The sequence below is a fragment of the Apodemus sylvaticus genome, chromosome 14 (genome assembly GCF_947179515.1).
Source record: "Apodemus sylvaticus chromosome 14, mApoSyl1.1, whole genome shotgun sequence".
In the NCBI taxonomy this organism is placed as follows: domain Eukaryota; kingdom Metazoa; phylum Chordata; class Mammalia; order Rodentia; family Muridae; genus Apodemus; species Apodemus sylvaticus.
In genome coordinates, this window is record NC_067485.1 from 69886874 (window position 1) to 69913382 (window position 26509).

The 26509-nt window shown below is 45.7% G+C and overlaps 1 protein-coding gene across 2 annotated transcripts in view; it reads left to right on the top strand.

The window, feature by feature from the left end:
* The window catches only part of Fam107b (family with sequence similarity 107 member B), a 218629-nt gene that overhangs the window by 152739 nt on the left and 39381 nt on the right, over positions 1-26509 (top strand). The gene's annotated exons all lie outside the window — the stretch shown is intronic.

Here is a 26509-nt window from a genome sequence, read left to right on the forward strand (position 1 = left end):
CTGCAGTGGCTGCGCTGCCGGGGGCCAGATGCTCGCCTTGCTTGCCCCGGTGGCAGGATGGGGTCAGTGTCCCGAAGCCGGCTCCCACCGGGCAGACAAAGGCGGGGTCGTGCTGCTTTGAAAGGTGGTAGTGACACTGTTTCCTGTCTGCGAGTAACTTTTCTATGTTGGACTCTGCGGTGCCTCTTTGAGTTCAGTCAAGCCAAGAGGTTTGGGTGATGTCTGCACAGAAGTCCTCACATTTTCTTTGGGTTCCATGATTGCCTCCTGAAACATTTCTGGATGACTGGGAGGTAATCTGGTGTATTAGAGCCAAGTTTTGACATGTGTGCTGGAAGGGAAGCTTCCCGGCTCTCTTTGAAATGTAGAGAGTTCCTGTTGAGAGGATGAAGTGCACACACCAACCATACCAGTCCCTTCACAGAAAGATTTTTTGTTCAGGACTGCTAAGTGAAGTTACTTACTCAGACTGGGGGTGATACTGGAGGCACCAACACGAGAACAGAAGGAGGCATGTTTAAACGGCTTGGCTTTCTGAATTTGAGCCTTCTTGCTAACAGGTACGCTTTCTCCGGACATGCCACCACTCTATCATTTGGGTTCCTTTAAATCCTGTCAGAGATGCCCGTCTAGGGACCGTTTCTTAGTGTTTGTAGTTTCAGGCTTTACGCTTTGAATTAATAATCATATCTTTGTGATACATTAAAAAAAAAAAACAGAAGATAGGTCACTCATGTGGTCACCACCCACAAACATACCCTGAGGATGAAGGTGTATTTGCCTCAGTGGTGGCAGGGAAGAGAGAGAGAGAGAGAGAGAGAGAGAGAGAGAGAGAGAGAGAGAGAGAGAGAGAGAGAGAGAGAGAGAGAGAGAGAATGTGTGTGTGTGTGAGAGAGAGAAACCAAATGAACGTATTATTAATTCCTAATCTTTATACTTGTCTAAAGCGTTTTTAATAATGATAACTTTGACCACTTTTACAGAGGATTAGACTAACAACTTGTTTTGGAATATATTTTCTCAGAGCTTTGCCAGTAACTATTCAGAAGGGAGAGGAGCGAAGAAGGAAGAGTAATGTGCTTTGCATGTCACTGGAGAGAACACAAAGAACTTTATGGAATATCTATCTATCTATTTATCATCTACCTATCTATCTTTGGATATCAGGAGTAGCTTGGGACTATTTAAAAAGTAAATAAATATTCTTATTATAAAAACTGAGATTCTTGAGAAATGCAGGATGGAAAGAGCTGCTTTGTAGAAAGACTAGCAGTGGTTTCCCATATGTCCCACACACGTTTCAGACAGTTTGTGTTGAGAAAGTAAAATATGTTTTCATTACATGCGAAGAGTTTTGAGTGTCTGAAAGGCCCTTCAGCTACATACTCGGCCAGTGGACATGTTTGTCATTACTTATGTTTTTCCTCTTGTAAAAATTTTGGTCTCTGAGTTCTTTAGTATGCAAAGCAGAAAGAAGCCTTTGAGACAGCCCTTTAGAAGCAGGGTGCCAGGGCATGGTGCAGTGTGATGCAGTGTTTCTGGAGCCAGGAGACACCAGAGGAGGAGGTTGTGACGGTGTGTTCTCAGGTCCATTTGCAGGGTTTCATCTGTGCTTTGGGTTCCTTCGTCTGCATGCACTCTTGGACTAGCTGCAGGGTTGTCCCTAGGTGGAGGGCAGAGCACTTAGCCCTCCGTAGTGATCTCTGTTGCTTTCCTCGCCCTGCATTTCTCTGTAGCACTGAGAGGGACAGAAGGTCCAGGAGGAAACAGCAGTGTTCCCAGTATCATTTCCTACGTCCTCTGAGGAGCAATGGACAGTGTCCGAGTTTAGGAATCCCATGTAGAACTAGAGACTTGTTTTGTACATGAGAGACACACTCAGAGAAATCCATGTTCCGCACCCAAAGGAAGACAGGTGCTGTTACTAATTCACTAATTGCTCTGAGTTTTGTTTAAAATGCTACAAGTAAAGGTAGAAAAAATTTTCAGTTTTGTTTTTGTTTTTTTCTTCCGTGATGACTAAGGAGGGATAGAAGACTTTACTTTTCTCTGAAATGGGGGTGTGGGGTATGGGGGTGGGGGTGGGACACAGATGAATACTGTGGCTTAGTTGGTATTAATGTCTAAAAGCCCCTTCCCTGTGGAACTCAGTGTGCAGGAGTGGTTTGAAAACTCGGACTTGGAAGTTTGGTTCAGTGAGAACTGGATTTCAAGATGTTGGTGGAAGTCCATATATACCTTGGTGAGTCTAGAAGTGCTGAGGAGAGAAACTGACCAACTTTGGGGCTCGCTGGGACAGTTACTGTCTAGTGAAGGTCTATGTATGCATCTATAGCTACACCTAACCTTGGCATGGTCCTGTGGAAACTTCTTAGATCCTTGTGGCTTCCCCTGCCTAATCTTTGCCTCTTCTTGTTTTTCCTGCTTGAAACAATCTATTATTTTCTCTTTTCCTTTCTGTGGAGAAGTGCTGGGCCTTTTCCATCTGAACTTTTCCTCACCCTGAGTACTTACGCTGAGTGCACTTAAAGGGATGGATGCTTTTATCCATGGGTTCTGTGCTTCATCCCTGAAAGAATACATTTATTTGGGAAACTGACTCACCTTTGAATATGGTAAAGGGATGGGGGCTGTGTCTGAGGTTGCTGGGGGAGGCTTTGAATAGCTGCTTAGGGGCCAGGCACTGTGTTTGTTGTAGTTAACAAGATGAACTTGACCCTTGTGGCAGAGTAGGTAAGGGTGATATGCTAAGAATTGTACAAAGTGACCCCTACGTTATTTAATAGCTGTTACTTTCAGAGCTGTGAGTAGAAATTGCACTTTTTGATTTAAGCTCTTTTAGGAAGAATGAGGGAAACTCCAGAGAAAGATGGGGAATAAGTTCGTAACCCTGTAAGCTCTGATGTTGTCAGCACACTTGGGACTGTGGGCATGAGTCGCTCAGGGCTAGCTGGGGCTAATTGAACTAACTGATGAGGCGGACTGTTGTGTTTTGTCTAGAATTTGGCTGGTATGCTGGGGACAGTTTCTAGTGCAGCACTGAGGAGTGACTGAGAGATGTCACAGTACGTTTTCATTGTCCCCACTGAATGGCTGAGCAGGGCCATCAGGGAGTCAATTGTACTGACGTGGTGTCCTGACTTACAGAGATTCTGAGAATGAATACTGGTGTCACGCATAGATCAACCACCTTGAGCTGCGTTTCCCTCCATTTCTGGAAATTCTATTAGAGATGAAGAAGTAGCTAGAGGAGCTTGTGGGGAATAGATACTGGCTTGAGAGTATTCCCACACTCAGTTGGAGTACAGGAAGGAAGAGGGGCTAGGGCGGCATTTACAGCAGAGGAGCCCAGATGTCACTCACAGTGCAGTATCGGGCGGTAAGCCGCTGGACAGCTGGGCCTGTGGTTGGCCTGCCCTCTGGGGTGTGAGTGAGTGTGTGTGTGTGTGTAAAACACGTGAGGTCACGAAGGATCTGTGCACTGGCATTGATGACAGTAATCCTCACTCTACACTGCCCAGGGACGGAGTGGCAGTCAGCAGAGATTGCTGCAGGGGTAAGGAGGCCCTCCCCAGCCCCCGTCCTTAGGCTGCTGTTGATTAAGCCCTTGCCGGTCATGAGACACAGAAAGCTTTAGTTAGGGAATTTACTGGGCCTCTGTAAGCTTCCTAAGAATGAGTTAAGACTTCTCTCTAACAGGAGAGAATTCAGGTTGCAGTTTGATGACCTCTAAGGAAGTCACATAGCCCCTGTGCACTTTTCTAAGTTGTGAGGCTAATGAGAATTTGGTAATACTGACCTCCTATGATGCAATAAAGACCATCCTGAAACAGTGGAATCCCAAGGCCTGGTCCCTGAGACTTGGCCAGTGATGGCTGTTGTTGCTTTCCTGTCAGTGTCTGTGGCCTTGTAAATGTACACTTAAGAGTTTGTCATGATAGGGCCCTGAGAGATGGCTCAGTTGGTAAAGCGTTTCCTTCACAAACATGAGAAGCTGAGTTCAGATTGCCAGCATCTGTGTAAGAAGCTCCTGGGCAGTATATGACTGTAATTTAGGTCCAGGGAGGCAGAGACAGGAGGGTACCTGCCTGTTACTGCTGATCACAGGCTTGGCCCTGAACAGCTCCTCTCTAGAAGTGACCATTTGACTGAAACTTTATGGCTGTTGACTGGGAAGTTGCCTTTCCTCTCTCCTCGGCCTCTTTCTACCATCCGTCTTCCCTTTGAGTCTGTGAACTCGACTCTTGGATACTTCATGGAAATGTGATTGTGCAGCACTGGCTCCTGTGCACAGGCTGTCTTCCCTCACTGTGACACCTTCCAGGTTCATTAAGGTTGTAGTATACTGTAGTATACCGTAGGCTGAATAGTGTTCTATTGAAAGTATATACCATGTTGATTCAAACCCCATATCTGTTGGTAGATATTTAGGTGTTTCCACAAGACTTCTAGAAGAGAACAGGAAACCTCTATGCTATTGCTCTTAGTGGTGGTTTCATGGATGTGACACCAGAACATAGCAAAAAACTCCAAAGTAAATGGACCCCCGCTGAAGCAGTGGGGGCTGTGAGCAGTGGGGAAGGGCAGCCTGCAGAACTAGTAATGATTTGCCAGCCATTTAGCTAAAGAGGGCTCCTCTCCAAGTCTGTCAAGAGCTTCAGTATTGAAAAAAACAATTAAAATGGGCTTCGGACCAGAGTTGACTTTCACTGTAACTGAGTGAGCAGCTTTGTAACTGAGGGTTTTAGCAAGGCAGCATGTCACATGTGCCACAGGGGCCCTCTCTTCACCTAGCTCATCTGGTCATATCCCCTGGGCAGGTTTAGAGATAGCCTGACTGTGATAGTTGAATGTCCCTGTTGTCTTCTCTTCTTGGACTCAGGTTTTGGCCTCCTTCTCGAAGTGTCGCGATGAGGTGTGTAGGTGTGAAGGCCGTGTAGGTGTGAAGGCCGTGGAAGCCTGACACCAACGTTCATAAGTTCCCTCTTGAGAGGGGAGGGAAAAGTCGGGCTTGTAAGGTGCCTGATGGACACTAATGAGACTCTAAGACTCGCATACTCATAGCACAAAACCCCACAGTCCTAAGTGAGCACAGGTTATTTGTGAGTGTCCAAGGTAGAGCTATGAAAATTCCCATGCCCTGGACAAAGTTAACGTTGTTGTGGACATCTCTAGCTGTATAATGTTCTTCCCCTAAAATATTGGTGTCATTTGAAATAGGTACCACTGTGGGCACAAGTGTGACCAAAGTTCATCCTCAGTCTCTCCCTCCCCCTTCCCTCCCTCCGCCTTCCCTCTCTCCCTTCCTATTTCTTCCTCTCTCTTCATCAATGGTTGCACAGAGCAGAACAGTATGCTTGAAGGAGAGAGGCCTAGGCTGTAGCCCGGCTCCCTGGGAGGTAGTGGACAGTTTGAGACAGGCCGTTTAGCTTTCTCCTTGGTAAGCTGAACTCATTCCACCTCTCTACCTATGTTACTCCATGTCCTTCATGCCTGACGATGCACCCCATACCTGTCACCAGCTGCTGAGGAGCATGCCCTGGACGGGAAAAGTGTCTTAGAACACAGGCCACCCCTTAGGAGATGGTGTAAGGAGGCAGGACAGGAGGGCTGGACAGGTAAGGAGAACACAGTGCACTTCCTATAGGGCCTGCTGTGGTGGCCAATTAGTTACTCTGTGCTCATGGGACCGGAAATGTCATAGACTAAAGTTTGACTAGGCCATTGGGGATCCTATATTCTTACCTGTAAAATACAATGATAGCAGCATAGGTACTATCAACTCATAGGTTTTGGTAGCGTCGTGTGTAGTAGAGTGAACCTTGTTCGTTCAGCATTTAAGGATGCTGCTGTGTGCAAATCCATCTGGCAGACTCTAGGATCTGGGGATAGAACAGACCAGTGTCTTCTTGTTTGGCGTTGACTAGGCTGAGATCAAGTTCAGGCTTTGGCTCTTCACCATCCTTCTGGGCTCTTAGTTAAAGCTTGCTGAGACTTGGCGTAGGGATAAATCTGAATCTGTAGCTTTAAGAAAAATGTTTGTCCTGAATTTTCAGTTTGGCTTTACCATACGGAGATTATGGTGTCTTAAAGCGATCCTTCTATGGGGCAATTTTCTTAGGCATAACATCAGAGTGGCACCAGATTAAAAGCACATAATTATGCCGTTAGGCAGAGCTTCGTGCCTGAGTTATGTTTTAAATATGGTGTTTACCAGAAATACATTTTTGTATGAGGTACCCTGAAGCTATTTATGACTTTGCTGTTACTGGATGGAATTTAATTAGGCATCATAGATTTTTAAAGATGATTATGTAATTGCATTAGATATTAATGTATTTTATTCTCTTTGTGCCAAGTACATATTTGAGCAGTTTTTTCTATCTGTGTGACATTCTTATTAGAAGATTTCATATCCTGCATCAAAGAAGGATTCCTAATGTATTACAAGTATTCTGGAGTTGGGGAAGACATTTTCAACAACTCATTCACAGCAGTAGCTCAGTCAGACTTGGTCTCGTGTGTTTGCCTTGGGTAAGCACTGATGAGCCGTGGCTTGTTAATAGCAGCGGGGTGTTTGGAATAAGGACACACTTTACACCAGATTCCACCATCCACCCTTGGTCTCTGCTAAGACATTCCTTGCTAGTTCCACAGGGCTCTAAGTCTCTAAACTGGAGTTGCAGCATTGTTACACTAGCTTCTTGTAGGTAGTATACCTTCCATTTTATAGCATTTGTCTGTATAATCCATCTTACTAGTTCACAGCCACAACTAAAACCCTGCATTTCTTTTTAGAATGTCTGGTTTTAAGAAGAAAAAAAAAAGAACAATTTTAATTTAAAAAGTTTTCCTTTGACTTATTTCAACTGCAGAATCTGCTTTTTTTTTTCCCTTAAGAGATTAGTGGGTATGATGCTAGACTCTGAAGATGGTGAAAAAGACAACATATCAAATGCCAGCCCCTCAACGCCCTCTCTACCCCCCCCCCAACCCTCTCACACCCCACCCAGCTCCCGGAAGTAGAGATGCTAGAGTGGAGCCTTGTTCAAGAGACAAAATCTAAGTGGCTTTTTGACATCGCTGTCTCCCTGTCTCTCAACTCCCAGAATCTTGCTCACTTCTGCTCTGGCCTCTGTTGGAGCACTGACTTTCTTTCTACAAGAATGAGCTTCAGTTAAAACCCTGGGCTGCTACAAACTTATTTGCAAACATATCTGGGTAGGAAGATCTGTGGGTTTCCACTCGGGGTTATCCCCAGGACTGTCCCTGGTTTTTCAGACCTCAGAGGCGTCCTCTTCTGAGTTGGGTAGAACCCACCATCCTTGCTTACTTCTGTTGCTAGGCCAGGCCTGCCCTTTGCCTGAGGGGTGGCTAAAGATGATGTCAACCGAAAACTAAGGCAAGATGTGGGAGAAGCCCAGAAATCTGTTGACTTTGTCTCCATCTTAATATTGGCCTCATTTCTTAATAATGTGACTGTAGCATCATTATGCCTGGTTTCTTTGAAGCTAAATCTTTAAAATGTATACAGACTGCATGAGGTAGTTCCACCTCTTAAGGCTTGATAAATCCAGCAGAGCAGTTCTTCCTCAGCACCTTCATCCTTGTGCTGTTGGGTTTGTTGAAGAAACCATGTTAATTTAGTAGAAAGGCCCATTTCCTTGAATGGGCTACAGTGCATTTGAAAACTTGTTCCATAAGTTCTTGTGGGTCTGTAAACTGGAACTTAGCACCACTGCTCTCCTGGGTTCATGGCTAGCTCTTCAGAAAGGGCTAAGTTGTTGGTAGTGACATCTGCTTCAGGTTGCATTGTCCCAAGACAGGGTCTGCTGTCACTCACGGCGATGCGAACATTAATAGTTGGTTTCTCTGTTGGCAGCTTGATCCTGCATTGTGAATGTCCTCCATCCACCTTTCTCCTAATGTTGTTAGCATCTATTGATGATGGTTCCTTGAATTAAGTATTTCATTGGAGATTGTTTAATGAGCAAGTTAGCACGTGTGAGATGAGATCTACGTTGGCCAGAGTGTCTGGCAAACACATTGTTGTAGCAACTTCAGGACAGTGGGGACTTAACAGAGAAAAACAATGGCTGGGCTTTTCCATTTACCGCATGTAATGTATTTCCTAACATCAAAGTTAATTTATTTTATAAATGTTATTGTCTCGGGTTAGTTTTACAGTAATATTAATTCCTGTGTGTTTATGCTGCTTATAGCTTATAGCATAGGAGCTTACAGCATAGGATTATAAGGTACAGCACCATGTGGTAGTATAGACCATCATCTGTTATCTTCTTCAGTAATCAGTTGAGATTTTCTGATGTGTATGGACCTGTATGACCAGACATTTCTTAGGAAAGGCAAGACATTAATAGGCTTACAAGGGGGTGGTGGTGCAGGCGAGAGAGCTCAGTGGCTAGGGTGCTTACCTCCTTTCAAAGGATTAAGCTTAGTTCTCAGAACCTATGCTGGGTGAGTCACAGCCATCTTAACTACAGCTCCAGAGGATCGAATGCCCTTTTCTGGCTTCTGTGGATACCAGCGCACATGGCACATACACATATACACACACAGCATGCCTGCACACACATGATACACATAAATAAACTTCTTTTAAAAAGAGGAGAATGGTGGGCTTGAGAGACGGCTCAGCTGGTGAAGTACTTGTATAAGCATGCGAACCTGAATGTGAGAGCCAGAACCCATACCGAACCTCAGAACACCTGTGTGTCTGTGATCCCAGTGCAGGGAGACAGGAAAGGGAGGACTGTGGGTGCTCACTGGCCAGCCAGCCTAGCTGATGTGATGAGCTCCAGGCTCACTCTAAATATAAGTAAGGTATATAGTGATTATGAAAGACACCGTACATCAACCTCTAATCTTTACATATATACCTGAGGTACATATATATAGGACCGTGTATGCACTCACTCAGACATATACACAGTCTCTCTCTCTCTCTCTCTCTCTCTCTCTCTCTCTCACACACACACACACACACACACACACACACACACCACACCACACCACACAGAGCGGGGGAGGGAGAGAGAAAGAGACAAAGAGTCAGAGACAGAGAGGGAGGGAGGGAAGGAGAGAGGGAGATGGGGAGAGTGATAAAAATGAGACAGTTTTGTTCGAGTTCTTCTAAAACACAGGAGAAATTGCAGTTTTCAACTTGAGTCTTAAGCGTGGATTGGAAAGGTAGATCACTGTCGTGTTCCCCGTGTGGAGAGTCCCCCTTCTAAAGGACCATGTGATAGCAAGTGGCGTTGGCTCACTTACCAGCAAGCTGCACACTGACACTGCTGTCAGATCCGGGGGTACCCTCAGCATTTGAAGGGCGTGGGATTATCTTGGTTCCTCCTGTGTGGATGACTGTTCTCTTGGTACCATAGCATGCTTCTGGAAACCATTGTGACAAGGCTCATCCATGACGGTTCTAGGAGTTGGGCATCCCTCCCACAGTGCCTTAATTAAAGATCATGCTTTTGACTAGATGATTGGTATCAAGTAAATCTTGGCTCTGATCATAAGGTGTCGAAAACAGATGAAATCTGGAATGATAAAAGATTTGACATTGTAAAGTGATGCTAACACTTTAGCCACAGAAAACAGGAGGTTATCTGATTTAATCTCCATTTTTGAGGGGGTTGGGCAATGGTGGGCAATCTAATAATTAGATGTTTAGGGAGCCTTCCCGGGACTGCATAGCTTAAGGGTGGTTGCTTGGAGTCTAAACTCACAATAGAAAACCCCCCTAATGCCTGGGTGTTTATGTGAATGCTAAATGATATAGGACTATAACTAACTTGACTTCCCCAAAGCAGAAACATTTCGTAATCAGCAGATCACAAATACTTGATTATGCTAACAACAGCAACAACAACAGCAGCAATAACAACAACAACAACAACAGAAAGTATGTTGGTACCCACCCATCCTGTGGTCCTGCCTCCCTCCCTCCATTTCTCTTACTATTTTAATTTCTTTTTTCCCCCAAAGGAATACCGTATTTTATTGCCCATAAACATTCTTTCCAGGGCCTTCCATGTACCCTGAAGAGCTGTATGACTCTTAAAAAAGAGTCTTTCTCTCAGCTTTTAAAAAGGCATTAAATGCGCTTTGGGCTGATAGATGCTTCAAGGTACCTAGAATATGTTTAGGTAGATTTGAACTGATATAGTATTTTTAATAAGTGTCTTGGGCCAACTCACATAAAAAAGGAAAAAAAAGAAACAAATCGGTTTCTCTGATCATTTTTATTTCATAAGATCACCACCTAGCCTTTAGATACTTGAAAACATCACCAGGGAATTGACTTGGGAGCCATCAGGGAACTGCTCATCCCCTTCTCTTCCCTATGCTGGGCAGTCCTAGACCTGAGGCTTTCTGAAGGAACCTCTGGGGAAGTGTGTGGATGGCAGGTGGGGAGGAATCCAGGCTCCAAATCACCCACTCTGGTGAGAGGGAGGGAGAGAGAAGGTGTCTGGTGACTTCCTGAGGTTAGCCTTAGTTCCTTAAGGCTGCAAAGGCTGCAGGCATCCCTCCCTTCCCTGTGCAGTGCAGGAAGCTCAGAGAGCTTGCCCCAGAGCTGTCCGTTCATTAGACTAGTTACCCAGGTTACAGGACACTCGCGCATCAGAATGGAGAACAGTGTCCACTCCGATATGGTTCGTTCTCCGATCCATGATTCATACAGTTTCTGGTAAAATAAAAACTCTCTTGGCTTTGCAGCAGCACTGCTTAGATGTGCCCAGAGAACGCTTGTTTGTTCTCAATGCCCCTAAATTACAATTCTTTGTGCACTTCCTGTTTCACAGTTAATGGCTGAGATCTGTGACTCTAACAAGACTGTTATTTTTCACTCCAGTCCATTTCTGCTAGAAAGTAAGCGGCCTGTGTACTGTCTGGAACATGTTGCACGCATGTGCTTTGAGAAGAACAGCATGCATAGCTGACTAATTTCAAAAACAGCCTATTTATAGTCCTTCAGTGTAATTGTCAGACACTTGGTCTGTGCGCTTTTGCTAACGTCATGTGGATCAACATGGCTTTTTAAATGGAGATAAATTGTTTTTTTATGAGTGGGTGATTCATTTGATATTTCTCTATAAATTCATACCCCAGCCGTGTGTCTGAAGTGTGTCACTGCAGTAATAGCCCAGGGAGGAGTTTTTAACAATTAGCATTGGATTCAGTGTGGGATGGTGCTTTAGAGAACTTACAAGTCTCTCTCTCTCTCTCTCTCTCTCTCTCTCTCTCTCTCTCTCTCTCTCTCTCTGTGTGTGTGTGTGTGTGTGTGTGTGTGTGTAGAAAGGGGAGGGAGGGAGGTTATAGTGTCTGTATATGGTGTGGAGACCAGAGGAGGATATCAGAAGTTCTCCTCTGTCACTTCCCACTGCATTCGTATTTCCTTGTCGTAGTCTCTTGCTGAGCCTGAGCTAGCCTGGTAGCCAGTGAGCCCCCAGTACCACTTGCCTCTCCTTCCACCAACCCCCAGGGCCTGGGGTACAGGCATATGCACGGCAACCTGGCTCTGCAGTGTGTTGTGTTGGGGATTTGGGCTCGGTCCTCATGCTTGACCTCACCCTAGCTCTTATTTTATAAAACGTGCTGAAGCTACAGATCACACAAAGGACCCTTGTCCCTTGACCTGTAGCTTAAAGCAGCATTGTTGGCTGCCACATGGTCCTGCCTTATCATACCTAGCCCATGTGCTTGCCACCACAGAGAAGACAAACAGGAACAGGAAACGGAAGTCACCAGTTACTGAACTGGTGATGGTTTTATTGCCGAGGAAGAATGATGAGTTTTGAAATTCTATGTGGAAGAGACAAGGTCTTGTTTATCTAGCAGAAAGTCTAAAACGTATCAGGTATTAGAAATAGTTTCTCATACTATAAAGGAAAGCCTGCGCATTTGTGTACATGGTTGAGAACTTTCTTTGCTGTCTCTCCATTTTGACTTCTAGGACTGAGTGACTTCCTGTGGTTGAATATATTTGTGAGTTTTTTTTTTTTTTTGTAAATAAATACAAGAGAAATGTGTTTTTGTGGATAAACATGAGTATAAAACACGAGTTGTTCTCATGGTGGGTGACTGAGACATATCAAACATCATTGTGACCCTAGTCTTTTGTAGGCTCATGACATCATTTATCGGTTCTAACAGCCCACAAGAAAGAGTAAGAACTTAAATAAACAAACGGATAAAAAGAACTTGATGTTGCCTAGAACTGGGTGATGTGTGAGATGTCCTTTTCCCTCATGAATTCAAGAGTTCTCATCTTTGCTTTCTGACCCCAAATGAGCCGGCAGGTAAAGTGTAGGCACCATGTCTATGTGCAGGTATCAGTGGTACCCTCCATGTGTGTTTCCCCGGGACGGTGTCCTCATGTGACTTCGTACATGACTGTTGACATGGCCATCCAAAGGCATGCGGACTTTCGATCTCATTAGTACTCAGGAAAATTTGTCTCAGATTTGGGCTTATGTGCTGGCCTTGCTTTAAGCAGTGGTAAGACATAGAGATGAGAGTGGACAGAGGGCTCAGTCTGGAGCTCTGGGGTCTGTCTTTAGTAGGGTTTCATTTGCAGTGAGGAAGCACATGTCCAAAACCAGTTAAGGAGGAAAGGGTTTGTTGGCCTTATCCTTCCAGTTTGCTGTTCATCATCCAGTGAAGCCAGGACAGGAACCTGGAGGCAGGAGCTGATGCAGAGGCCGTAGAGTGATGCTGCTCACTGACTTGCTCCCACGGCCTGCTCAGCTTTCCCCTTCCCCCCCCCCCCCCAAGAACCCAGGACCACCCACAGTGGGCTGGGCCTTCAACCAGGAATCAAGAAAATGTCCCACAGGCTGGCCCACAACCTGATCTCATCTTCTTAATTGAGGTTCTCTCCTCTTGGATGATGTTAGCATGTGTGACATAAAACTATCTAGCATAAGAGCTAATTGGGGGGGGGACCTCTGGGTATAAAAGTGTGGGCGGTTGGATGTTGAGTGACTTAAGTGATCATCATTCCCTTCTTAGTTTAGAGGTGGAGAAGGCCAGAATGAAGGTACTGTCAAGTTCAGAGTTAGGAAGGGCCTGCATTCAGGTTTATGGATACTTCTTTCTATATCCTGACATGGTAGAGAGGAAAAGTAAAATGCTTTTCTTCATCCCTTCTCCATGTGTGTGAATTCATCACAAGGGCTCTACTCTGTATTTCCTTCACAGTGTCCCACTTCCAAATACTATTGCCTTCTGGGTTAGAGTTCAAAAGGATGGATTTTCGGAGTGACACAAGAGCTGCTCTGTGGTGTATCAAGGCGGTCAGTGATTTAGACTCCATGGGAAGGTGGCAAGGTTGGTTTGACATGCAAGGAGGAGTTCTGCAGAGAAGGAGGTCTTCAGGGGTCCAGGATGGATGTGGAGGTGAAGGGTTGGGAGTGGTAGAAGGAGCAGTGTTGGCGGAGGTCAGGAATCTAGCACATGACCAACCAGAGCTAGTCACCCAGACCCAGGAGAGTGCTGATGCTGAGAGGTGACCTTGTCCAGGGTGTTTGCTGTTTCTCACAGGCCTGCTACCTAAGAATTGTTTGCTGGTTGAGAGTAGCACTACACTCAAGCAAGTAAGTCCCAGGGTCACTTGTTAGTAGCAGGCAGAGAGCAGGAAAGAGACTGGCACAGGGTCAGTATTTGTCCAGGCTTGATTGGTTAGTCCAGGTATAGTTAGTACAGAGCCTTTGTGCACCTAAAAGCAGTGATGTGGCTACAGTTGATAAGTACGGGACACCCAGCTTACATGCACATGTTTGCAGAGAGAGACTCATTGTGGGTGTGGGTGAAGATCCCGACTGAAGATTTGTCCCATGGGGGCTAGGGGGCTTCCATGGCTTGTTGACCGTCATTGGAGAGACCTGGTTGTTCTCTTTGCATATTTACTGTTTGAATTCTAAAAGATACTGTGCCTTGTGGTTCCCTGTGCTCTCTTCTCTGGGTTTGTTTTAGATGACTGTCTGTTTGTTCAGCTAATACTAGAAACTTGAGTCCATCATATTGCCAAGGTATCTATTATCGTAGCTCTTCTGGATTCTCTTAGGAGACAGTGGCCTTTCCTGGGAGCTCCTAGGAGCACACTGGACCTCATAAGACATAGCTGGCTAAGACTGTTTAGAAAAGGAGGTGGGGGAACGAAGAAGAGGAAGGAGAGGACACTGAGTCCCTTTACTTTCCAGCCTGATGAGAATTGGTTTGGGAAGCCTTATTTTTATTGACTTCTGGGAAAGTAGGCTTAAGGGAGTAAGGTCAATGGAGCCTGGGGCCCTCAGAGTCGCTTCTTCAGGCAGAGAGTGCCCAGTGCTTGTGGTGCTTGTGGGAGTCAAGAGTGAGGGTTTATGTGGGCCATTTTGTTGGGAGGCCACCCTGTGCAGATTATTGCTGTGCCCGAGATGTCTTTGTTCATGGTGAAAGGGGTCAGAAGACCCCGGGGCCTGAACGCCGTGGGATGAGAAAGCATTCTTATGAGGACACACTTGCTTCTCTTCCCCACTGCGGGTTGGTCCTGTGCTCACCTGATTATGCATTGAGGTTTTCCAGGTCTGACTGGAAACAGGAATCTGTTGTTCCAATCTTTGAGTCCCCCGTAGGGCTTTCCTGCTTCCTGAAGTTGGGCTCCTGACACTGAGCTGGCTGTACCCAGGAAGATGGGGGGGGGGGGCTTATCTCCATGGAGGCTGAGTGAGCTTCAGAAAGCCCTGTCTAGCTCGCTCCCCTCAGCTGGTGTTTGTCTGTGTCTGTCAGAAGCTGTCATCTGCAGGAGTAGCTGGGAATTCCTTTATAAGGCGGTGTTTCCTCTTGTGTTTCTATCATTTTGTTCCACACATCCTGAGCCCCTTTCCCTAAGGGCAGTGAGACAGCGGGCCTCTTAGGGAGAATGCATCATGATGCTCTTTGAATAGCATCTAAACCATAGCATCCAAGCCTGGCTCCTAAAATGTGACTTTGTGATGGCAGAGCCTGGTGTCCTACACGGCTGAAATTTAGGTCTTTCTAGCAAGCAGATGGACTTGGATTTCTTTTCCTTTCCTCTGTAGCTTCCTTCTAGCATGAACTTTTCCTTTTTCCTCCCTGGTTGCTTGATAACTGCAAGTGAGTCTTCTGTCTCCACCCACCCTATCTTTATGATTTGGGTGGAGTGATGTGTCTGGCCACTGAGTTTCTTGACCCTTTTCCAAAAAAAAAAAAAACAAAACAAACAAACAAAAAAAAAACCCTAAAAACAAAAGACAGATGGAGAACCATGCAGCAAGTACAGAGATTGAAACACTAAAATCCAGAAGGGCAGCTGGGGAGCAGGTGGTGTATGCTCAGAAGGTACACCCATATCCTGTTTTCAGAGTTCTGCGGTCTGTCCTGTGGTTCTGCATTTCATGTCCCTTGACGCTTATCAGCGACAGGTAGATGCCCTGCAGTTTATTGAGTTCTGGGCTGCATATATCTGGATCTTGAGGCAGACCCCAGCTCTTGTTAGTCAAGGGATCCATCCTCGCTTCTTTTCCTGGGGAACTTCTGCCTTGTGAACCACTTTGCTCGACCCAGTTCTTTAAATTGAGACCCAGTGTGAGAAGATGGAATTCCACTGTTTGGGTCCACCTTCCCGGTCTGCAGTCCACCAGGCAAGTAAAGGAGCTGCCTGAGTTTGTTTCCTTGCCAGTAGAACCGGACTGATGCCCTTCAGTGGGTTTACAACAATGCAGTTGCTCACCCACCATGTACCTGTGTAGAGAAAGCACTCAGGAAAACAGCTGGCAGCATTGGGGGTGCTTGGCACTGAGAACATGTACTGCAAAGCTCTGTTTTTGAGCATGGGCTCGCTTGAGAGTTTGGTCTGCTTTCTAATCATATTCGAGTGAGTCGTATAGAAACTTTACATGCATTTATGGGGACAGCAAATCAAAGGTATTTTGAAGCTGAGTGGTGTGTTCTATCAACCCATCCCTCCAAATCCAGAATTGATATACACAGGATAATAATAGTGTTCTTGATTTCAAGGACAGAGGTTTATTCTAGTGTCCCACAACCAGAAGACTCACAAAGGATCTGCCAGCAATAAGCTAGAATTGAAATGGCCAACCTGGACAGACATCTTCTGCAATTGTAAACAATGTGGAACCATAAACAGTATGTCTTATACCAAGTGGACATCCATTTTAGGACACATTGGCTGGTGTGGTCACCTGCAGTGATGCCAGAAGCAGACACTCCCAGGAACATCCAGGTCTGTATAAGGCTGCTTCAAAAGGGATGGCTCTAGACATTTTCTAGAAGAGTTGGTTTCCAGTGGTCTGAGGCTAAACCATTTCTCCATGTAGAAGGGTGAGTCCAAGTCTGGTCTTGCCGCTGCCCTATCCTCGGCCTGGTTCCCATTAATGTCCCATCTTGTACTTGCATAGGCCTTTCCTGTTCCCTAGATCCCTCCTGGGGAAGGCCTGCAGAGGCCTTGGTCCTCGTCACCTGCTTTGTTTTCTGTCCTCAGACCCTATCAGGTGCATTGTAGAGAGTGTGTTCTTGCTGCTGGCCCTTCCACCCAGAGCCTGCGAGCTCGCCCTGTGCAGGCACAACATGTGGTGTGTTTGTCCTTCGCTCACTGGAGTCTAAGGTGTCCTTCAGCCTGGGAAACCTCCTCTCACACAAGTCCTCTCACACAGCAGGACATGGGCTCTCTAGCTCTTCACCCCTGAGGATAGCTGACTACCCCTCTGACTCAGTGAATATGCAGACGGAAATGATGTTTGGGGAAAGTCTGCAGAGTACATTATTTTGAGATCCATCTTGGTATGAAGTTACAATCCTGGGAAAAGTGAATCGAAGCCCAGACATAATCTGTGCTGTCGGACTTGACAGCTTTTTTAAAAATAGAAATTAGGAAACTAGCCGCGTGCTCATTGCACTTGCATTTGAGTGGAGGAATGGAGGACACTGTCTGCTCTTTGTCCCTTACCTAAGCTGTGTGGGAAGTGTCTTCTAGACTAGCATGCTATAATGTCTTCTAGACCAGCATGCTATGATTTCTTCTAGACTAGCATGCTATGATTTTTTTCCTTTCCCTTGAGAAAAATTGGATGCTATTTTTTTCCCCTTGCAAATGAAAAATATGTAACCCTTTGGTTCTGGACAGTAGAAAGCAGGTAATTCAGTTAACTTTCAGACCTGGAAATTACATTATTCCTGACCAGTGTCACGTCGGGTGCTTTGTGTATTAGATGCTTTGACTTTGTAATTCCACTTCATATGTCCGTGTATGTCTTCCTTACCTTTACATGGATGCTGGGATGCCGACTCAGCAGAGTCATCTCTCAAGCCCTGCAGCCAAACTTCTTTTGCAGTGAGACCCCCTGACCCAGGGCCTTGCCCGTGCTGAGCAAGCACTTTGCTACTGAGTTACATCCCTACTCCTTAATGTTTTGCTATAAGGTATTGAATTAATACTTAGTTAATAAATCCCAACATAGGGTTGCTTCCCACCTCAATGGTTGATGTTCTGGAATGAAACGTGTGCGCGCACGCGCGCGCGCGCGCGCACACACACACACACACACACACACACACAGATTTTAATATACCCTAAACAGGACAATAGCTAGTTAACTGCCCTAGCCACCATGCTGCTAGAATCTACCTCCCTCAGATAATTCTGAGTTGCTACTTACTAATTTCTGTATTCCATCTTGACTGTTCTTAACTACAATTAGGCAGCCTTCTGGGCCATCTTTTCTTAGAGCAGAGTCCAGGGTGCTCTCCTTGATTCTATACCCCATGGCCACCTCTGTGTCTCTCCTCTCTCCTAGAGCGTTGTGGATCTCATTTCTCTCCTCCTGGTCCCAAGCCCAGGAAGGAAATCCTAAATTCTGCCTCTGTCTGTCCTCCGCAGCTATTGGCTGTCAGCATCTTTATTTGCCAATCAGAACAAACGGGGACAGGTTCCCAGAAGCTGTATGCAAATCCTTTGTGTAAATAGTTTTTTGTGGGGGAACATAATTAGTATTTGTAATACAAGCAGGTATGTTAAGGTCATGATGTATGTATGTTTGTATATTTGTGTGTATGTATGTTAATCTGAAACATTTGCTCCTCCTGCTTCAATCTCCCAAGTTCTGGAATTAGCCCAACTTGAATTGGAAATTCTGTTGCTGCTGTGTGTTGCTCTGTGTCAGAGAGTGGGTCTGGAATACAGGAATGCCTGTGTTTGCACAGGTCAACTTGGGCTGGTTGGGTCTGCTCTGGATCGCAGTTTTAGGGTTGGCAGGCTGAGTGTGGCGGTGGATGCTGGCCAGGAATCCCACCAGCTCTCATGGATTCTACCTGATTTACTCCAGTTGTGAGATGCTTAGTTACATTCCCACTTGAAGTTAGTCAATATTTCATTGCGGTTAGAAACCTGCCTTCTGAATAGTAATGTGAGTCTCAGATTTTGCTGTTTCTAGGACTTGAGGCTTTTTTCCTTGCTAATGTAGTACCTTCTGTTTCTGGAAACCCACCAGTTGTGTGGCCATTTACAAATGGCACTTAATATGCATAAACCACTTAGAGAGCCGCATTTTAATTGGTCTTTAAAGTTGTGTCAGAGGGTAACTATTTTAGCTGAAAATTAAGGAAACAACTTACAAAAATTTGTTTATTTGCTCCTTTGAGTTTAATGCTTACTACATTGTAGACATTTTCCAGATGCTTGTATTGGGGTGCATTTTTATGAGAGGCCATGGAAATTAATAGGCAATAACCTTTTTTCCACTCTAATTCTGACACTATCCTTGAATGAATTACTTCTCTTGTTGCCAAGATAGACTACCTGACAGAAACCAGTAGTGAGAGGAAAGGTTCTTTTGGCTTGCACTCTCAGAGGGACTGCAGCTTGCTCTGCGTGGTGGGCGAGTGATATGGTGGTTTGAATGGCTTGGCCCTGGGAGATGAGAGTGTGAGGTTACGTTTGCTTTGAGAGTCAGAATCACAAGGTCCGCATTTAGTGACCTACTTCCCACAGTTAAGCCTCAAATTTAAAGGCTTCACAGCCTTGTCCAGACAGCCCCACCGTTTGGGGAGCAAATGTCCAAGCACATGTGCCCGGGGAGCATTTCAGACCCAAGAACAGTAGCCCTGAGAGAAAACCCGGGTCGGGGTTCTTAGGTTTTGCCTGAGTTTAAATGAAAATGTTCTGTCTTTTTTGGGGGGGGGGGTCTGGTCGAGAGACCATTACTTGAAGTGCAGATGAAATCACTGAGCATACTCTAGACAGAATTTAGATTCTGTTACCTTCAGCCCTCAGCAGCAACTTAAGAGGCAGGAAATACAGATTTCCCTTCTGCCCATTTCTCCTCAGTTTAATCTCTTCTACAACAGTCATGGTTGTCTTTGCAGAGAGGTGAGTGAGAGAGTGCGTGCGTGCGTGCGTGCCTGAGTGCGTGCATGCTTGAGTGTGTGTGCTTGTGCACACAGAAGTATGGGTGTCACAGAGGCCAGAAGAGGGTATCCTATCTCCCTGGGCTGGGCTGGATTTATAGGCAGTTACGAGCCTTCCCACATGTGTGTGCTAGGAGCTGAACTCTGATCCCCTGGGATAGCAGCAAGCCCTCTTAACTGGTGAGCCATCTCCCCAACCCCAATAGTTAAAATTTCTGTTTGTAACAGGAATTTCTTCATGTGAAAGTATAGTTCCTAGCTTTCTTGACTTCTGAATGGCTTCCTGGATGGAAAATAGGTCCTGCAGGCTGCTGTGGTTGACTTTATAAACAGGACTAGAAAGTGAGCAGTTTGACACGCCGCATTTCTCTCAGCAGCTCTGAGATGGATCCCCTCCCCCGTGAAGACGTGTCATATTTATAAACCATTATTATTTCAGAATCATCAAAGGAAACATGTAATGACAACAGGGAAGGAGCTTGTTGATTCTGGAATTTTCTTCACTGTATTTTTAACATTGAGGAAATGACTGAGAAAGCTTTGGCAAAGTGAAGACAGATGAGTTAAGATCAGACTGAGTTTGTGAGCTGCATTAAACTCTTAAGTAGGGCAGTATCCTCTGTATGACCCAGGGCGAGCCGTTCACCCTCTGGGAGTGTCTTGAGGGAAACCGGTGATACTTCAAATTAACAACAACTTTAGATTTTAGAAATGAAGACTATCATTTTATTCTGTGACTGCTCCTTACTTTATTAAATTTTAGTATAGATCTCAGCTTTAGGACTATCCAGTTGGGAAGAATTTTGACTAGGAGCCATTCTTAAATGAGCCTCCTTCCACTAACGCAAAGCCTTTCACGGAGTCACATTCATAAAGAAGACAGAATGGTGGTAGCTAGGGATGGAGAAGAGGAGGACCCAGGTTCTGTTCCTAGCAGCCATATTGGGCGTGGAAGGAGGCTCACAACCATCTGTAACTCTGGAATATATAGCATCCTCTGTGGCCCCAGGGGCACCACCACACACATGACACACACAGACACAAGCACATATATACATAAATTAAAAATTTAGTGGAGTGGTACAATATTTGTTTTTCTGTCACCATCTTACTGCACCGAGTCTATTGTCCTGCAGGTTCATCCAGCTCATAGCTCAGGCCAGATGTTTTCTTTTTCTGGTTGAGTGTTTTCCCATTGTATGCAGATAGCACATTTTGTTTGTCCGTTTACCTGGAGCTGGATCTTATTTTTGCAAGGTGTGTTAGCAATCTACTTTAGGACATAAAATGCAGGGAGAAAATGTGTGACTTAATCACTAGTATGTTGTAAAGTGTGGATGTGGGTCTGGGTTAGGGTCTGTTGTTTCAGAGGGGAGTTGAGAAAGGACCTTGCTGTGCAGCCCCAGCAAACCGTTGTGCCCAGGCTGGGTGCCCCGTGCCTTTGCTTCCCGTGCACTGGGATTACAGCTCCATGCCAGCACCCATGGCTGGAGTCCCAGTGTAAAATGCTTCCTTACCATCAGGGATTGACTCTGATTGCACACCTATGTGACCCGCTCCTGCAGCTGCTGTCTCTGTTTGCTTGGTGTCTCTGTTGCCACACAGCAGTCTCTATCTATCTATCTATCCATCCATCCACCCACCCATCCGTCCATCCATCCATCCATCCATCCATCCATCCATCCATCAACTGAGTTTTTATGCTTCTTACTAAGTGAGGCTTTGTACAGGGTGATATAAACACTCATAGAAAATCTAGAAGCTCTGGCTCCTGCTTTGTTCTATGAAAGAAGCTGTGTCCAATTCTTTATTGATTCCTTTGGATAATTTACTTTTATGAACAACTTATGGCAAAGGCTAACGAAGTCTGTTTTCTTGAAAGGCCACCATGAAGCTGCATGGTGTGTATAGAATGTCATATTTCCTTTCCTGTTGTGCACAGATGGGGTGTAGAGTAATGTACACTATTCTGCTTTCTGGGATAAAATGGATCTAGACAGACTTCCTGCTACTGGCTGGTTGTGACCAGTTATGCACAAATTAGAAGGCAATTTCTTTTCTTCTTACAGAATTTAAAGGGACATAGGTGACTTGTGTTAAGGGTAAAGATACATTGGGGAATTATATGACGTAATATTGTTAAAGTATCGCATAATCTTATTTCTTTTGTTTCATTTGATTTCCAGATACAGTTACCTACTGCTTTTCCTGTGGGTTTAATAAGTGATTTATTTGTGGTCCTTATTTTTTTCTTCTGTCTCTCATGTTGGTCAACTTTGAATCACTATATCACAGTGTGTTAGTTTGATTTGCTGCAAAGAGTAAAGCCTTTGTCATCATGCCAGCTACTATCCTGAGGTCTGTATGGCTGTGGTGGCCTTTGATCTGTAGGAGCCTAGAACAGAACTCTCAGGTGCGTGTGTAAATAGTGCCTCAGACGTCATCACCCTCCACATCTCCACCAGTCTGTAGGTTCTCCTTAGAATCAGCAGATAGGAAGAGCAACAAAACCATGACTTGCTTTTGAGATACTGAGTAAGTTTTATCTGCCGTGTGTTTATAACAAATGGTTCATTCTTACAGATTCAGCCAGGAGTACTTACATTAGGATACCTAAGGGAATTTTACCCAGCCATTTGTTACGTACTGGATAAAAGAGTTTTTGGAAAAGGGTTGCAATTCAATTGTTGGGGTTGAGGAGAGTTGAGTATATGTGACTGAATTCTTTTTCTCAGTGAATTGGGTTTTTAAATTTTGTTTTGTTTTTCTACTTCATTATTATTTTTAATAAGCACACTGGCACTGAACTATGTTAGCCAAGTCTTGCAGGTCTTGGGACACCTTTTGCATTGGCAGTTGTGTAGTGCTTCCTGTGGGAAAAGGCTAAAGTACAGAAGGAGGGGCAGGAAGAACAGGGGCGTAGCTGCTTTTTAAAATCCCACATGTCCAGTGATGTACTTGGGAGGAATACAAGAGAATCACACATGAGCCAGGCAGCATTGTTAGCAGTTTCCAGGGTCTCTCATGGACCCCCGAATCCCACAGTGCATTGTGAGAGCAAGTAGCATCCTTGGGCATTCGTGGTGACTGTGTCCTAGTGTTGGGTTGATAGAAAATATGGCTCAAGTTTAGTCTTCCCCTTGTGATTGGATTCTATAGGAAGGTCCACGTTTTTAAGTGAGCTGTGATGTCACGAGCACACCCCAAGGTGTGCATTTCTGATTTGCCCCAGAGCCTGTGTGCTTTGGGTGTCAAGATGACATTATAAGGCAGACCGGAACCGCCTTCTGTAATTGGGGAAAGTGTTTGCAAATAGTCAGAAGTGATTCAGCATGTGCCAGACGGTGAAGCAGTGTGAATGTTGGCTGAGGGTGGCATCCATCCAGGACTGTGGGTAGGTCGGACTTTTTAGCTACAAGGTGTATTGTCACAGGGTGAGGCAGCTGCTTCATCAAGGACAAATGTTTGCTTTTGTAAATAGGTTTCAATTAACTGGCACTGAGGGTGTTTGCTTTCCAGTAGAGATGAGGTTTGTGTGTCCAACTAAATTTTTCTTGTAGTGTTAGGGATGGTAGATGTAGGCTGTGGGTCTGGAAGGATAGTAGCTGCTCCTGGTTTGGGGACAGGCTGTTTTGCATCATTTGTTTTGGCCTTGTGTTGTCTGAGGCCACTAAGTTGCAGAGTTCCTGCCTTCTGAGTCCTGCACTTATCTCCTCTGCAGCCAGATGTTTGGTCTCTAGTGTTAGAGTGTGCCTTCAAGGTGTCGGCTCCTTGTTTGAGTGCCTTTCTATGCCACCATCTTGGCTTGTCCTGTGTGCCCTTCTCCTGTCCTGTGTTCATGCCTTCTCTGTTCTTGCTCTGTGTCCGCTTCTGTTCCTATCCTGTGGTCAGCCAGCTCGTGGGCCACCTCTTTACTCTCTGGGTTTTATTTGCCAGCCTGTAGCCTAGGAGAGAATACCATGTCTCTCACATCTAGCGGCCTTTGGTCTGAAAGCAGGAGACAGAAAGCCTGGCCTGTGGGTCATTCCTCTTACCTCGGGCTCCCTGGACGCTCATCTTAGCCACATGTGTTGCTAGTCACAGCTGCTCAGTCAGTATGAACTGGGGACCACAAGTCCCAGTTTGGTTGTGACTGGGGTGACTCTGGCATAGTCTTCCGACTTCCTTGCATAGGACATGTGACTTTCAGTATTCAAATCAGGATGCATGGACCACCCTCCTATCTAGGGTGCTGCCCTAGGGATCACTGCTCTAGATCGTGTTAGTAGTAACTGCTTCTGGTCCAGAGTGCTGAGATCTCACCCATTGGATGGAACTTTCTGGGCTTCCCTTAGGAAGGATGATTCCAGGGTATGGGGGACTCCCTCACACGTCCTCCTGTCCTTTCCTCCTGTTCCCTCCTGTGGGTTGGGGAACCTGCCTATCACATGCCCCCGTGGATACCCTGGCATCCCTTCCATCCCCATCCCACCCACCTCTTCCTGTCCGTAGACGGCTGAGCCCAGCCAGAGACAGTCACTCTGCAACTGTGAGATCCTGTTCCCACATCAGAGGGCCTCAGGGGAGCCTGGAAATGGAACCGTTTCCTCCTGGCCCACACTCTGCACAGTGACTCTGAACTCTATGCTCCCCCTCCATTAATTTATTAATTAACTTTCAATCCTGATCACTGCTCCCCTCCTCCTCCTAGTCACACCATCACATTCCCCTCCCCCCATTCTCTCCTGAGGAGAAGGGGCGCCCATGGGTACCAACATCCCCTCCACCTCCTACCTCTCAGAACATCAAGTTTTCTTAAATTCTGGCGTTTCACTCTCACACCTCATTCCCATTTCATTCTCTAGTCAGCAATCTTTCTACCACACACAAGTCAGACAGGTAAAAGCTGATACTGCCAGTTCTTCCTCCTGACCTTAGACACCTCTGCCTGGTCCTGGACCCCACCCTTAATTTGCATATTTTCCACTCATTATTGAAGAACAGTCCCTCTTAATTCCTACAAATCAGCCCACTAGCCTATTTTAATATCCTCATTTGTCAGAATATTAATGTTTAGCAACATGCTGATGTCTGTTTTATTGTCACTGCAAATGACCCAGACACTAACCCGCAGAGCGGATGCCAGCTCCTGTCAGGTCATTCCCAGCCATGAAGGAATGTCATCAGCGCCACAGGACAGACATCCTCTGCTGTGCTCTCAGGGCAGGAGACAGTTCCACCTGCGCCAGAATAGAGACGCGCAAAAGGCAAATGCTGCCCCAGCATGCTAAAGGTCGCTCACCTCGCTTCTCACATCTGAGGCTTGCTGCACGCTATCAAGATCTTTCTACCACACACAAGTCAGACAGGTAAAAGCTGTTACGCCAGTTCTTCCTGCTGACCGTAGACACCTCTGCCTGGTCCTGGACCCCACCCACACTTCCTACTGTCCTTGACACTTTCTTACAGGAAAATTAGAAGCACTTTTCTGTGCTTTCCAATTTTATATGATTTATCATTTTTAAAGTCAGAAAATGTTCTTGGGTGTGTGTGTGTGTGTGTGTGTGTGTGTGTGTGTGTGTGTGTGTTTGTAAAACACACAAACCCAATAAGCCCATTATTCCCTTATGTATAGGTTACAGTATAAGGAAAACACTGTGATTCCAATTGGAACTGAAACATTATTTTCCCTCCTCAAATTTTCTACTGAACAGTTGAGTGTGGCCTTCCTGTGGCTGCCCTGAGATTCTAGCTTCTCCTCTTATTTGATAGCGTGCAGCAAGCCTCAGATGTGAGAAGTGAGGTGAGCGACCTTTAGCACGCTGGGGCAGCATTTGCCTTTCGCTCGTCTCTATTCTGGCGCAGGTGGAACTGTCTCCTGCCCTGAGAGCACAGCAGAGGATGTCTGTCCTGTGGCGCTGATGACATTCCTTCATGGCTGGGAATGACCTGACAGGAGCTGGCATCCGCTCTGCGGGTTAGTGTCTGGGTCATTTGCAGTGACAAGTGTGCCTCTTCACAGTTTTATGGTTAGAAACTGAAGTGGTGTCAGAAACACGAGGACTCACTCTCTGCTTACTCCTGGGTTTAGAGGGGTATTTGGCAGCTGTGTGGCTGAGGCAGCATTGTCCTAACAGAGGGCGGATCCCAGGCTTGTGTCCTGTGTGGGCAGGAATCCAGATCTGATGGCAGTCCCCCTCCTGGAAATGCAGCAGTTTATCATGTTTTCATTTCCTTGATTCACATCTTCTATGCTATAATTTGTGATTACTAAGATACTGGAAGACTCCACATGGCATCCACACAGCATCCATCGGGCATCCACACAGCAACTATAGGGCATCCACACAGCATCCACACAGCATCCATCAGGCATCCACACGGCATCCACACGGCATCCATCGGGCATCCACACGACATCCATCGGGCATCCACACGACATCCATCGGGCATCCACACAGCATCCATAGGGCATCCACACAGCATTCACACAGCATCCATCAGGCATCCACACGGCATCCACACGGCATCCACACGGCATCCACACAGCATCCACAGGGCAAGAACAAAGCAGCTTTGCCTCTGACACCTGTCACGTTGAAGCCGAGAGCACGTCATCGCGTGGGCAGATCCAGGCTTGTGACCTGCTGGGGCTTTGCTGACGGGTCTCCCAGGATGTGTCGGTGGCTTTTTGGCTGTGATGGAAAGCATGGCTCGGTGATGGAAAACTGCATGACATAATTTTCTATTCTAATAATGTTTTCTATGAAAAGACCATTTGAACCTCTACTTAAAACAATCATAAATGCTATACTTGACAGTATCCTTAATTATCATTATACTTGGAAATAGGCTAATTTACCACCCGTCCAATTTTAGCACAGGTTTTGGAGAATAGAAAATGCCTAGTGGTTTCTCTTCAGAAGTTGAAACTGTTATTTATTTTTAGTTCCTTCTTGAGTTTTCAGCTGTCTTTATGAAGTAGACCTGGCCTGAAAAGATTTTTAGACTTTGAGGATCAGAAGGAAGGTTATTATTTTATTACCACAACCACAACTGAATTGACCTTTACCCTTGCCTG